Source organism: Geotrypetes seraphini, chromosome 4 (genome assembly GCF_902459505.1).
Source record: "Geotrypetes seraphini chromosome 4, aGeoSer1.1, whole genome shotgun sequence".
Taxonomy (NCBI): Eukaryota; Metazoa; Chordata; class Amphibia; order Gymnophiona; family Dermophiidae; genus Geotrypetes; species Geotrypetes seraphini.
This window is the reverse complement of record NC_047087.1, coordinates 89,615,801-89,629,539: the sequence shown is the minus strand read 5'-3', so window position 1 is coordinate 89,629,539 and position 13,739 is coordinate 89,615,801. Positions and strand designations below refer to the sequence as shown.

Genomic DNA, 13,739 nt, shown 5'->3' with positions numbered 1-13,739 from the left:
AATATGGTTTAATTATTTTGTTAATTATTAAATCTATATATATAAAATCGGAGGTATGTATGTGTGTATGTATGTATGTGCCGCGATCACGCAAAAACGGCTTGACCGATTTGAACGAAACTTGGTATGCAGATCCCTCACTACCTGGGGTGATATGTTCTGGGGGTCTCGCGGCCCACCTGCACACGTGAGCGGAGCTACAAACAGAACATCAGATTTCACCCATTCATGTCAATGGAAAAAAAGTAAAAAGCTGCCATTCTCACAATAATTCAAAAACGGCTTGACCGATTTGAACGAACCTTGGTATGCAGATCCCTCACTACCTGGGGTGATATGTTTTGGGGGTCTCGCGGCCCACCTGCACATGTGGGCGGAGCTACAAACAGAAAATCAGATTTCACCCATTCATGTCAATGGAAAAAATGTAAAAAGCTGCCATTCTCACAGTAATTCCAACTACCTGGGGTGATATGTTCTGGGGGTCTCTCGGCCCACCTGCACACGTGGGCGGAGCTACAAACAGAACATCAGATTTCACCCATTCATGTCAATGGAAAAAAGTAAAAAGCTGCCATTCTCACAGTACTTCAAAAACGGCTTGACCGATTTGAACGAAACTTGGTATGCAGATCCCTCACTACCTGGGGTGATATGTTCTGGGGCTCTCGCGGCCCACCTGCACACGTGGGTGGAGCTACAAACAGAACATCAGGTTTCACCCATTCATGTCAATGGAAAAAATGTAAAAAGCTGCCATTCTCACAGTAATTCAAAAACGGCTTGACCGATTTGAACGAACCTTGGTATGCAGATCCCTCACTACCTGGGGTGATATGTTCTGGGGGTCTCGCGGCCCACCTGCACACGTGGGCGGAGCTACAAACAGAAAATCAGATTTCACCCATTCATGTCAATGGAAAAAATGTAAAAAGCTGCCATTCTCACAGTAATTCCAACTACCTGGGGTGATATGTTCTGGGGGTCTCTCGGCCCACCTGCACACGTGGGCGGAGGTACAAACAGAACATCAGATTTCACCCATTCATGTCAATGGGAAAAAAGTAAAAAGCTGCCATTCTCACAGTACTTCAAAAACTGCTTGACCGATTTGAACAAAACTTGGTATGCAGATCCCTCACTACCTGGGGTGATATGTTCTGGGGGTCTCGCGGCCCACCTGCACACATGGGCGGAGCTACAAACAGGAAATCAGATTTCACCCATTCATGTCAATTAAAAAAATTTAAACAGCTGCCATTCTCACAGTAATTCAAAAACGACTTGACCGATTTGAACGAACCTTGGTATGCAGGTCCCTCACTACCTGGGGTGATATGTTCTTCACCCAAGAATTTATATGTTCTTGCTCCTGGAGGTGAAACTATAAATGTTGTTTATAATCAAGTTTTGTGTGTGTTGTATTGTCTTCATTTTGTCAAATATTTCACTTTATAATTTGAATATTGTACTTTTTATAAAGCTGTAAAAAAATAATTTCATTCACCACTATAAAGTATCTTTTTTTTAATCCATTTACTGTGTTATTGCTATAATTAAATACCCGTGCAACGCCGGGGCTTCAGCTAGTGTTAAATAATCATCAATCTGATTTCAAAACTTGCAAGTGAGAAGCCCTGCTCACATATGCTTTTCAATTACAGAGTAGCAAGATCAAACATCTTTGTCATCAAGAAAATCAAAAACATTCTCAGATAAGTATAAGTACTAGTCACATAAATAATATATTTAGAGCTACAATCAAACCTCGGTTTGCGAGTAACACGGTTTGCGAGTGTTTTGCAAGATGAGCAAAACATTCTCGCAAATCTTGTCTCGCAAACCGAGCGTTTACTCAATTTGCAAGCACTCCCCCCCAAGAACCCGAATCGCTCCCCCCGCTCGCGAACCTCCACTGCGCGAACCCCCCCCCACGTCCGATCATTCAGCCTTACCCCATCTGGCACCGGCACGCAGCCCACAGGACATGCCGGTGCAAGAAGTTCCTGCCTCTTGCCTGGGCCTTGAGCATCTGCATATGCTCAAGGCCTTCTTGCACTGGCACCGGCACGTCCTGTGGGCTGCGTACCAGTGCCAGATGGGGTAAGGCTGAATGCTGTTCGGGCGGGCGGTGCCAGTTCGCGAGCGGTGGGGGGAGCGATGCCGGTTCTCAGGGAGGTGGAGCAGTGTCGCTTGCCTCAGGGGGGGAATGTATCAAGCGAGTTTCCCTTACTTCCTATGGGGAAACTCGCTTTGATATACAAGTAATTTGGTTTACGAGCATGCTTCTGGAATGAATTATGCTCGTAAACCAAGGTTCCACTGTATTTGGATAAAATCACTTTGTAAAATACTAGAATCCTTAAAATTTTTATTTTCTCTTTCAGGTTCCATATCTCAGATACCTTGAGGATTATATATCAGGTACTTTCAAGAATCTCAGGCACTTAGCTGTTTTTCCACTTCCAAGGGCTCTCTTGGTCATTGGTTGGGTACCTTTGCTTTCAGTGACATCTTCCAGGATCTAAGTAAATATTCTACTCAGGTAACATCCACATCTGCTTCCCTAACTTTAAATAAATGAAAAGACAGAAAACCCTGTTTCCTTTATATGCATGTCTAGCAGCAGCCCTCCCTCATAGAAACATAGAAACATAGAAATAGACGGCAGATAAGGGCCCACGGCCCATCTAGTCTGCCCACCTTAATGTCCCTCCCCTACCTTTGCCCTGTGAAGAGATCCCATGTGCCGATCCCATTTGGCCTTAAAATCAGGCACACTGCTGGCCTCAATCACCTGTAGTGGAAGACTATTCCAGCGATCAACCACTCTTTCAGTGAAAAAGAATTTCCTGGTGTCACCTCGTAGTTTCCCGCCCCTGATTTTCAACGGATGACCTCTTGTTGTCGTGGGACCCTTGAAAAAGAAGATATCTTCCTCCGCCTCGATGCGGCCCGTAAGATACTTGAACGTCTCGATCATGTCCCTCCTCTCTCTGCGCTCCTCGAGCGAGTATAGCTGTAATTTGTCAAGCCGTTTTTCGTATGGTAGATCCTTACGTATGGTAGATCATGAGTCCAGCATCCCCCCTCTCTCCCTATCGCCAGTCCAAAAGGCCCCCGCCCAACCCTCGCACCCTCCCTCCAGATGGCGGACAGAAAAAAAACCCAAACCTGAAAGTGTGACTCTTGGCTCAGCCCCTTTACACCTCCCGGGGCGGGCATACCAGCCTGTTGGAAAATAAGCTTCTTGCACGCAGGGCTGCTCAGACCAGAACCTTCTTGCCATCGAGTCCCCTTTTCCGACATAACTTCCAACTGGAGGGCATGGAGGCAACTTGTGGCAGATACTTCACTGCGTGGACAAGGCCATTCACTGCTCCACGGGGCAGTGAATGGCCTTGTCCCCGTTCCCACAGAAACCAATCTTTCCCCCTCCCTCCCATTTTTGCATATTACCCGCAGCTAGCCATGGCTAACAGTCACTGTGTCATTCGTGCTAATATGTCTCTCATAATTCTACAGTTACTGCACCATACCAGCTATAGCACAAACATGAATAAACTGCATAGCCCCATGCCAGGATTCATATTTTTTTAAAAACCATATCTATCAGGCTGTTTATTATTTTGTTCCGTTATGCTATGTGTGTCTGGGATAAGTCATTGGAAGGCAAAGAATGCTGAGGTTCAAAAAAAAGGAGATAAGCCATCCAATTGCCGAGGCCCTGGAAAATGGTTCCTCACTAGGAGCTCTTCATCAGAGGTGAATTATTTGCATCAACAATGAGATGCAAACACTATTCGAATGAAGCAGGACAGAGGGAAATCCTGACCATGCAAGGAAATCTATTAAAAAAAAACAACTGTGCAAATGAAAGATGTTATGAACTGCAACAAAAACCAGGCCTGATCCACCACAGAAAGTGGATTGGTTGCACTATTGTTTGTCAATGACAAAACTCTTAATGGGTAATGTTAGAAAGGATTTTTCACATAAAACGGCTTTTATAAAATTACCTTGAGGTTTGCATGCATAAATGTACATGCAGTTCCAAGAAGGTGTACTTTTATGCAATAAACATGTAAGTGTGTTTAGGGGCAGAGTTTGTGTGGAGTGCAGATGGTGTTACAATTTTCATGCACTGTTTGTAAACTACAAGCATAGATCCATTGCTCCTGAACAAGTGTAAATACCCATGGCTTCAATGTAGTCGTGATTTCTGCCAGTATTCTATAAAACTGTGAAGAAGTGATATTCCTTCTTGGCCTTCACACAGACGCTATTCTGTTTGGCCCAGGCACCCTAGGCCCCACTTGTGGGCGGGGTTTCAGCCGCCTGGGCCAATCCGGCCCCATTCTGGAGCCGGCTGGCCTGCCGGATGGGCAGGCTTGGCACCTGTCCGTCCGGCCAACATTTCAAAGGTATGGTGGGGTGGGATTGGGGGAGGGAGGGTCGTAGGGTTGGCAGGGGGTCGCGGGTCAGCGGGGAGGGCTGATTTGGGGTTCGGGGGGGCGGTCATTGGGGGGGTTGTGTCGAGTGCAGGAGGGCCTGGAATCCCTCCTGCCTGTATTGTTGTGGGGGGTGGGGAATAGGGGGTCTGCCTGGGCAGGAGGGGTTGGGCACCCTCCTGCCCCGATATCGTCAGGGGGGGGGGTCGTTGGTGCCGCGAGGCAAGAAGGCTTGGGCTCCCTCTTGCCCCAATATTGTCGGGGGGGGGTCATCGGTGCTGCGGGGCAAGAGGGCTTGGGCTCCCTCTTGCCCCGATGCTGTCGGGGAGCCGGCGGGGCAAGAGGGCTTGGGCTCCCTCTTGTCCCAATGCTGTCGGGAAGTCGGCGGGGCAAGAGGGCTTGGGTTCCCTCTTGCCCCGAACGTAATCGGGGGGTGCTGCGGGGCAAGAGGGCTTGGGCTTCCTCTTGCCCTGAACATAGTCGGGGGTTTGGGGCGCCGCGGGCCAGGAGGGCTTGGGCTCCCTCATGCCTGGATCATTTTAAGGTGGGGGGGATTCTGTAACCGGTGTTGTTTTTGACAGACACCGGTTATAGAATCCAGCTTTTAGGCGAAGGACTGGCTCCTCCTTCGCCTAAAAGCACTTGTGTTGGATGTTTGGGGCTTAGGCGTTTTTTTGGTTCATTATGGGGTATAAGTGTAGACGTCGTGGGGGCATAAGTGTAGACGTAGTGGTGGTCTGGGCGTTTAAACAGCTGAATGTAGAGGCAGGCCATTATCAAAAAAGGACGTTTTTTTTGGTTATGGACATTTTCCCTGCTTCTGCTTTCAACATTTAAGGCCTTAGGCCAAAAAGGGACTTAGACGTTTTTTTTTATTATGCCCCTCCACGTCTTTAAGTGGGGGAGTAACCTTGTGGCTGGAGCACCAGGCAGAAAATCAGAGAAGCCCAGTTTCAAATCCTGATGCTGCCCTTTGTGATCACAGGCAAGTCACTTAACTCTACATTGCACCAAGCACAAATTTAGAGGCCCTTTTCCTCAGGAGTATTAATGCATAGTTAGCGCACCAAAAAAGGCTTATCATAAAATACATTAGAGTGTTCTGCAGTAATTTGCCTGTTTGCGTATACTAACTGTGCATTATTTTATGTATTTTATTGGGAGGAGACATAGCATGGGCAGGAAATAAATGTGGTAATGTTATCCAGCTTGTGTATTCTGATTAGTGCGTGAAAACTGGATAACACCAGCTTAACATGGGAGCAGTTAGCGCCTCTTAAATAGGAAGCAGTAAATGCTCGTAAGTTAATGCTTTACAAGTTCCGTGCTAATGGAAAAACTAGCACACGACCTGCAAAAAAAAAATTTTAATACTGATACCTTAAATATGGGCTTAGAATGCAGGAAAAGCACAGTTACTTACCGTAACAGGTGTTATCCAGGGACAGCAGGCAGATATTCTTGACTGATGGGTGACGGCACCGATGGAGCCCCGGTACGGACAATTTTAGAGTGATTGCACTCTAAGAACTTAGAAAGTTCTAGTTAGGTTGCACCGCGCGACTGCCTTCCCGCCCGACGGAGACGTGCGGTCCCCAGTTAGGATAAGCCAGCTAAGAAGCCAACCCGGGGAGGTGGGTGGGACGCAAGAATATCTGCCTGCTGTCCCTGGATAACTGTGCTTTATCCCAGGACAAGCAGGCAGCATATTCTTGACTGATGGGTGACCTCCAAGCTAACAAAAAGAGGGATGGAGGGAAGGTTGGCCGCTATGAAAATAAATTTTGCAAAACAGATTGGCCGAAGTGTCCATCCCGTCTGGAAAATGCATCCAGACAATAATGAGATGTGAAAGTATGAACTGAGGACCAAGTAGCAGCCTTGCAGATTTCCTCAATAGGAGTTGATCTGAGGAAAGCTACAGACGCTGCCATAGCTCTAAACTTATGGGCCGTGACAGAACATTCCAGTGTCAGTCCAGTCTGAGCATAACAGAACGATATGCAAGCAGCAAGCCAGTTGGATAATGTACGTTTAGAAACAGGATGAAAAGAGATCAAAAGAGAGAAAAAGTTGGGGAGATGATCTGTGAGGTTTAGTGCGCTCTAAGTAGTAAGCCAAAGCACGCTTACAGTCCAAATATGCAAAGCCTGTTCTCCAGGATGAGAATGAGGTTTCGGGAAGAATGCAGGCAGGACAATGGACTGGTTAAGATGAAAGTCAGAGACAACCTTAGCTATCTTTGGATGTGTACGCAGAACCACCTTGTCATGGTGAAAGACTGTGAAAGGTGGATCGGCAACTAGTGCATGCAGCTCACTGACCCTCCTGGCAGAGGTGAGAGCAATAAGGAAGACCACTTTCCAAGTGAGAAATTTGAAATGAGCTGTGGATAGGGGTTCAAAAGGAGGCTTCATTAAGGTGGAAAGAACCACATTAAGATCCCAGACCACAGGAGGGGGCTTGAGAGGTGGTTTCACATTGAAAAGACCCCGCATGAATCTGGAAACCAAAGGATGAGCAGTGAGAGGTTTTCCGTGAACTGGCTCATGAAAAGCAGTAATGGCACTGAGGTGGACTCTGATGGACTTCTTATGTTCTTATGTTCTTAGAAGTAGATTTGAGACCAGAGTTAGACAAAGAAAGGAGATAATCCAACACTAGTTCTACTGCTAGCGAAGTTGGATTATGATGATGCAGAAGGCACCAGGAAGAAAACCGGGTCCATTTCTGGTGGTAACATTGAAGAGTAGCCGGTTTCCTGGAAGCATCAAGAATAGAACGAACAGACTGAGAAAGAAGTGAATGAGCTGAGGTCAGCCCAAGAGATACCAAGCTGTCAGGTGCAGAGACTGCAGGTTGGGATGAAGGAGGGACTGCTGATGCTGAGTGAGCAGAGAAGGAAACAGTGGAAGAAGAATGGGCTCCCTGGAACTGAGTTGAAGCAGAAGAGAGAACCAATGTTGCCTGGGCCACCATGGAGCGATAAGAATCATGGTGGCGTGTTCCCTCCTGAGTTTGAACAAGGTCCGCAACATGAGAGGCAGAGGAGGAAAAGCATAAAGGAATAGATTGGTCCAATCCAGGAGAAACGCATCCGCTGCCAGACGGTGAGGGGAGTAGAGTCTGGAGCAAAAGTGGGGCAGCTGATGATTGTGAGGAGCTGCAAAAAGGTCCACTTGAGGAGTTCCCCATTGAGCGAAAATGGACTGGAGAGTCATGGGATTGAGAGTCCATTCGTGGGGTTGGAGAATTCTGCTGAGATTGTCTGCTAAGGAATTCTGCTCTCCCTGAATGTAGAAAGCCTTTAGGAATAAATGGTGAGCTGTCACCCAAAACCAAATCTTTTGGGCCTCCTGACACAACAGGCGAGAGCCTGTCCCACCCTGTTTGTTGATGTAGAACATTGATTGTCTGTGCAAAGTAGTAGAACTTGAGGAGAGAGGAGATGCTGGAAAGCCTTGAGGGCATAAAACATTGCTCGGAGTTCCAGGAAATTGATGTGATGTTTCTTTTCCTGGGCAGTCCAAAGACCCTGAGTTTGGAATTCGTTCAAGTGAGCTCCCCAAGCATAGGGGGAGGCGTCTGTGGTGATGACCAGATGATGAGCAGGCAGATGGAACAGGAGGCCTCTGGAGAGATTGTAAGATTTCAACCACCACTGTAGAGATTGACGAAAGATGATGTCACAGATATGTGTCATGAGCAAGGATCCGTCGCCTGGGACCACTGGGTAGCTAGGGTCCATTGAGGAATGCGCAGGTGAAGACGTGCGAAGGGGGTGACATGAACTGTCGAGGCCATGTGACCCAAGAGTATCATCATTTGCTTGGCAGAGATGGAGAGCTGTGGAAGCACCTGCTGACAGAGATGATGAAGAGCCTGAAGGCGTTTGGATGGAAGAAACGCCCTCATGAGGACCGTGTCCAGGATCGCTCCTATGAACTGAAGTCTCTGAGTGGGGATGAAATGTGATTTGGGCAGATTGATCTCGAAACCCAGAAGTTGGAGAAAGAGGATGGTCTGGTTGGTGGCATGAAGCACTGCTTGAGAGGAAGGAGACTTGATTAACCAGTCGTCTAGATAAGGGAAGACCTGAAGATGGTGGGAGCGTAGAAAAGCAGCCACCACGATGAGACACTTTGTGAAGACCCTGGGAAAGGAGGCAAGGCCGAAGGGTAACACCTTGTACTGGTAATGGCAGCGATCGATCATGAAACGGAGATACTGTCTGGAGGCCAGATTGACCGGGATGTGCGTGTAGGCCTCTTTGAGATCGAGGGAACATAGCCAGTCGCCCTGAGTGAGAAGAGGATAAAGTGTGGCCAGAGAAAGCATTTTGAACTTTTCTTTGACCAAGCATTTGTTGAGATCTCTGAGATCTAGAATGGGTCTGAGGTCCCCGGTTTTTTGGGGGACCAGAAAATATCGGGAGTAGAATCCCTGCCCCTTCTGATCTAGAGGAACTTCCTCTAGGGCGTTCAGAAGAAGAAGGGATTGGATCTCTTGAAGGAGAAGAGAGGACTGAGATGTGTTCAAAGCAGACTCTTTTGGAGGACTTGGAATGGGAAGAGTCTGAAAATTGAGAGAGTAGCCGTGGCGAATGATGTTGAGAACCCACTGGTCTGAGGTGATGATCTCCCAACGGCTGAGAAAGCACAGTTACTTACCGTAACAGGTGTTATCCAGGGACAGCAGGCAGATATTCTTGACTGATGGGTGACGGCACCGACGGAGCCCCGGTACGGACAATTTTAGAGTGATTGCACTCTAAGAACTTTAGAAAGTTCTAGCTCGGCCGCACCGCGCACGCGCGAGTGCCTTCCCGCCCGACAGAGGCGCGCGGTCCCTCAGTTAGTATAAGCCAGCTAAGAAGCCAACCCGGGGAGGTGGGTGGGACGCAAGAATATCTGCCTGCTGTCCCTGGATAACACCTGTTACGGTAAGTAACTGTGCTTTATCCCAGGACAAGCAGGCAGCATATTCTTGACTGATGGGTGACCTCCAAGCTAACAAAAAGAGGGATGGAGGGAAGGTTGGCCATTAGGAAAACAAATTTTGCAAAACAGATTGGCCGAAGTGTCCATCCCGTCTGGAAAAAGCATCCAGACAATAATGAGATGTAAAAGTGTGAACTGAGGACCAAGTAGCAGCCTTGCAGATTTCCTCAATAGAAGTGGAGCGGAGGAAAGCTACAGATGCTGCCATTGCTCTGACTCTATGGGCCGTGACAGAACCTTCCAGTGTCAGTCCGGTCTGAGCATAACAGAATGAAATGCACGCTGCCAGCCAATTAGACAACGTACGTTTAGAAACGGGACGTCCCAATTTATTTGGATCAAAGGACAGAAAAAGTTGAGGAACTGATCTGTGGGGTTTCGTACGCTCTAGATAGTAAGCCAGAGCCCTTTTACAATCCAAAGTGTGTAGAGCTTGTTCTCCAGAATGAGAATGAGGTTTTGGAAAGAAAACAGGGAGAACAATGGATTGGTTGAGATGGAATTCAGATACAACCTTAGGGAGAAACTTTGGATGTGTACGCAGAACCACCTTGTCATGGTGAAAAACCGTAAAGGGAGGATCTGCGACCAGTGCATGAAGCTCACTGACCCTCCTGGCAGAGGTAAGGGCAATAAGGAAAAGCACCTTCCAAGTAAGAAACTTGAAAGGAGAGGTAGCCAAGGGTTCAAATGGAGGCTTCATTAAAGCAGAAAGAACCACATTGAGATCCCAGATAACAGGAGGGGCTTTAAGAGGTGGTTTCACGTTGAAAAGCCCACGCATGAACCTGGACACCAGGGGATGAGCTGAGAGAAGTTTTCCATGGACTGGCTCATGAAAAGCTGAAATGGCACTGAGGTGGACTCTGATGGACGAAGACTTAAGGCCAGAGTCAGACAAAGAGAGCAAATAGTCCAACAACGTCTCCACTGCCAGGGAAGTGGGATCAAGATGATGAAGAAGACACCAGGAGGAAAATCTCGTCCACTTCTGATGGTAACATTGCAGAGTGGTTGGTTTCCTGGAGGCATCCAGAATGGAACGAACAGGCTGAGATAAGAGAGTATCATGAGATGTCAGCCCGAGAGATACCAAGCTGTCAGGTGTAGAGACTGGAGGTTGGGATGAAGGAGGGTTTCCTGCTGTTGCGTAAGCAGAGAAGGAAACAGAGGAAGAAGAAAAGGTTCCCTGGAACTGAGTTGAAGTAGAAGGGAGAACCAATGTTGCCTGGGCCACCTCGGAGCAATCAGAATCATGGTGGCTCGTTCCCTCTTGAGCTTGAATAAGGTTCTCAACATTAGAGGCAGAGGAGGGAAGGCGTACAGGAACAGATTCGACCAGTCGAGGAGAAAAGCATCCGCTGTCAGACGGTGAGGAGAGTAAAGTCTGGAGCAGAAGAGGGGCAGCTGGTGATTGTGAGGAGCTGCAAAGAGGTCTATCTGAGGAGTGCCCCATTGAGTGAAGATAGACTGCAGAGTTATAGGATCGAGTGTCCACTCGTGAGGCTGGAGAATTCTGCTGAGTTTGTCCGCTAAAGAATTCTGTGTTCCCTGAATGTAGATAGCTTTCAGGAAGAGATGGTGATCTATGGCCCAATTCCAGATCTTTTGGGCTTCTTGGCATAGAAGGCGAGAGCCTGTCCCACCCTGTTTGTTGATGTAGTACATCGCAACTTGATTGTCTGTGCACAACAAGAGGACCTGAGGAAAGAGAAGATGTTGGAAAGCCTTGAGGGCATAAAACATCGCTCTGAGTTCCAGGAAATTGATTTGATGCTTCTTTTCCTGGGCTGTCCAAAGACCTTGAGTCTGGAACTCGTTCAAGTGAGCTCCCCATGCATAAAGAGAGGCGTCGGTGGTGATAACCAGGTGATGAGGGGGCTGATGGAACAGAAGACCTCTGGATAGATTTGAGGATACCAACCACCATTGAAGAGACTGACGAAGAGATGATGTCACAGATATGTGTCGTGAGCAAGGATCCGTCGCTTGGGACCACTGAGTAGCAAGGGTCCATTGAGGAGTGCGTAGGTGAAGACGTGCGAGGGGCGTGACATGAACTGTAGACGCCATGTGCCCCAAGAGTACCATCATTTGCCTGGCTGAGATGGAAGGCAGTGAAAGTACCTGTTGACATAGAGACTGAAGGGTCTGAAGACGATTGGATGGTAGGAAAGCTTTCATGAGGAGTGTGTCCAGGATCGCTCCAATGAATTGAAGTCTCTGAGTAGGGATGAGATGAGATTTGGGTAGATTGATCTCGAACCCCAGAATTTGTAGAAACAAGATGGTTTGGTTGGTGGCCAGAAGAACTGCTTGAGCGGATGTGGCCTTGATTAACCAGTCGTCCAGGTAAGGGAAGACCTGGAAGTGATGAGAGCGTAGAAATGCCGCTACCACAATGAGACACTTGGTGAAGACCCTTGGAGAGGAGGCAAGGCCGAAGGGCAGCACCTTGTATTGGTAATGAGAATGATTGATCATGAAGCGTAGGTACTGTCTGGAAGCCAGATTTACTGGTATGTGAGTGTACGCTTCTTTGAGATCGAGGGAACATAGCCAGTCGCCTTGATTGAGAAGAGGATAAAGAGTGGCCAGAGAAAGCATCTTGAACTTTTCTTTGACCAAATATTTGTTGAGATCGCGGAGATCTAGAATGGGTCTGAGATCTCCTGTTTTTTTGGGGACTAAAAAATATCGGGAGTAGAACCCCTGCCCCTGCTGGTCTAGGGGAACTTCTTCTATGGCATTTAGAAGAAGGAGGGATTGAACCTCTTGGAGAAGAAGGGTTAATTGAGGACTGGAAGCAGACTCTTTTGGTTGACTTGGAGGAGGTAGTGACTGAAAGTTGAGAGAGTAGCCGTGGCGGATGATGTTGAGGACCCACTGGTCTGACGTGATAAGTTCCCAACGGCTTATGAAATAAGTAAGGCGTCCTCCTATAGGTTGTGGAAGTTGGGTAGAAGGAACAAAACTGGCTATGTTCTGGAGAATTAAGTCAAAAGGGTTGTGTAGACTTTTGCACTGGTGCAGGTTTTACCTGTTGTTGTTGCTGAGGCTGTCTAGCAGCCGGCCTTTGTTGTCTCTGGCGTCGTTGCTGGGGAGCAGCTTGAGGCAGAGGACGAGCCACAAATCTACGCTGGTAGGAGGATTGTGGACGAAAAGGTCTGGTTGTTGGCGGCTTCTTAGACTTAAGAAGTGTATCCCATCTAGTCTCATGAGCCGATAACTTTTGAGTGGTGGAGTCCATGGAATCTCCAAACAACTCATCCCCTAGGCAAGGTGCATTGGCTAGCCGATCCTGATGGTTAACATCGAGTTCAGAAACCCTAAGCCAGGCCAGCCGTCTCATTGCCACTGAGATGGCTGTAGCCCTAGAGGTCAGCTCGAAGGTGTCATAAATGGATCTAACCATGAATTTCCGGAGCTGGAAAAGCGAAGAACAAGTTTGGTGAAAAACCGACTTTTTCCGATCAGGGAGATATTTCTCAAAAGCAGAGATATTCTGAATAAGCTGCTTTAAGTAGAAGGAGAAATGGAATGCATAATTCCCTGATCGATTCGCCAACATTGCATTTTGGTATAGTCGTTTCCCAAACTTGTCCATAGACTTTCCCTCTCTGCCAGGAGGGACAGAAGCATACACACTAGCCCCCTTGGACTTTTTGAGGGTGGATTCGACCAAAAGGGACTCATGATGTAACTGGGGTTTATCAAACCCAGGGATAGGAAGGACTCTGTATAGAGAGTCTAATTTTCGGGGAGCCCCAGGAATGGTGAGGGGAGATTCCAAATTTTTATAGAACGTCTCTCTCAAGATATCATGGAGAGGTAACTTAAGGTATTCCTTTGGAGGCTGATCAAAATCCAGAGCATCAAGAAAAGCTTTGGATTTCTGTGACTCAGCCTCCAAAGGAATAGAGAGAGAGTCACACATTTCCTTTAAAAAGGAAGAAAAAGAAGATACTTCTGGTTTAGAGGAGGGCCCCAAGGCAGAGGTGTCCTCTTCACCAGAAGAACATTCTCCCTCAGAAAGGAGAGGGTCTTCTGAGTCGCCCCACAAGTCAGGGTCTTGAACTTGGAAGCTCCGGTCCCGAGAATCCGGCGTGGAAGACTGTAAGTGATGGGATTTTCTATGAGATTTCCCTGACCTGCCTGACTCGGTACCGGGGGATGTGACTGTATGCACCGGTGCCGAAGTCTGAACAGCTTGATGGTGGGATCTCGGCTCCGGTGCAAGAATCGGCATGGAGACAGAGGAAACAGACTGTACCGGTACCGACGAAGT

The 13,739-nt window shown here is 47.8% G+C and overlaps 1 protein-coding gene across 6 annotated transcripts in view; it reads right to left on the bottom strand.

Annotated features, from left to right (window-relative positions):
• Positions 1–13,739, bottom strand: part of MORC1 (MORC family CW-type zinc finger 1) — a 178,542-nt gene that overhangs the window by 131,147 nt on the left and 33,656 nt on the right. The window lies entirely within an intron of this gene.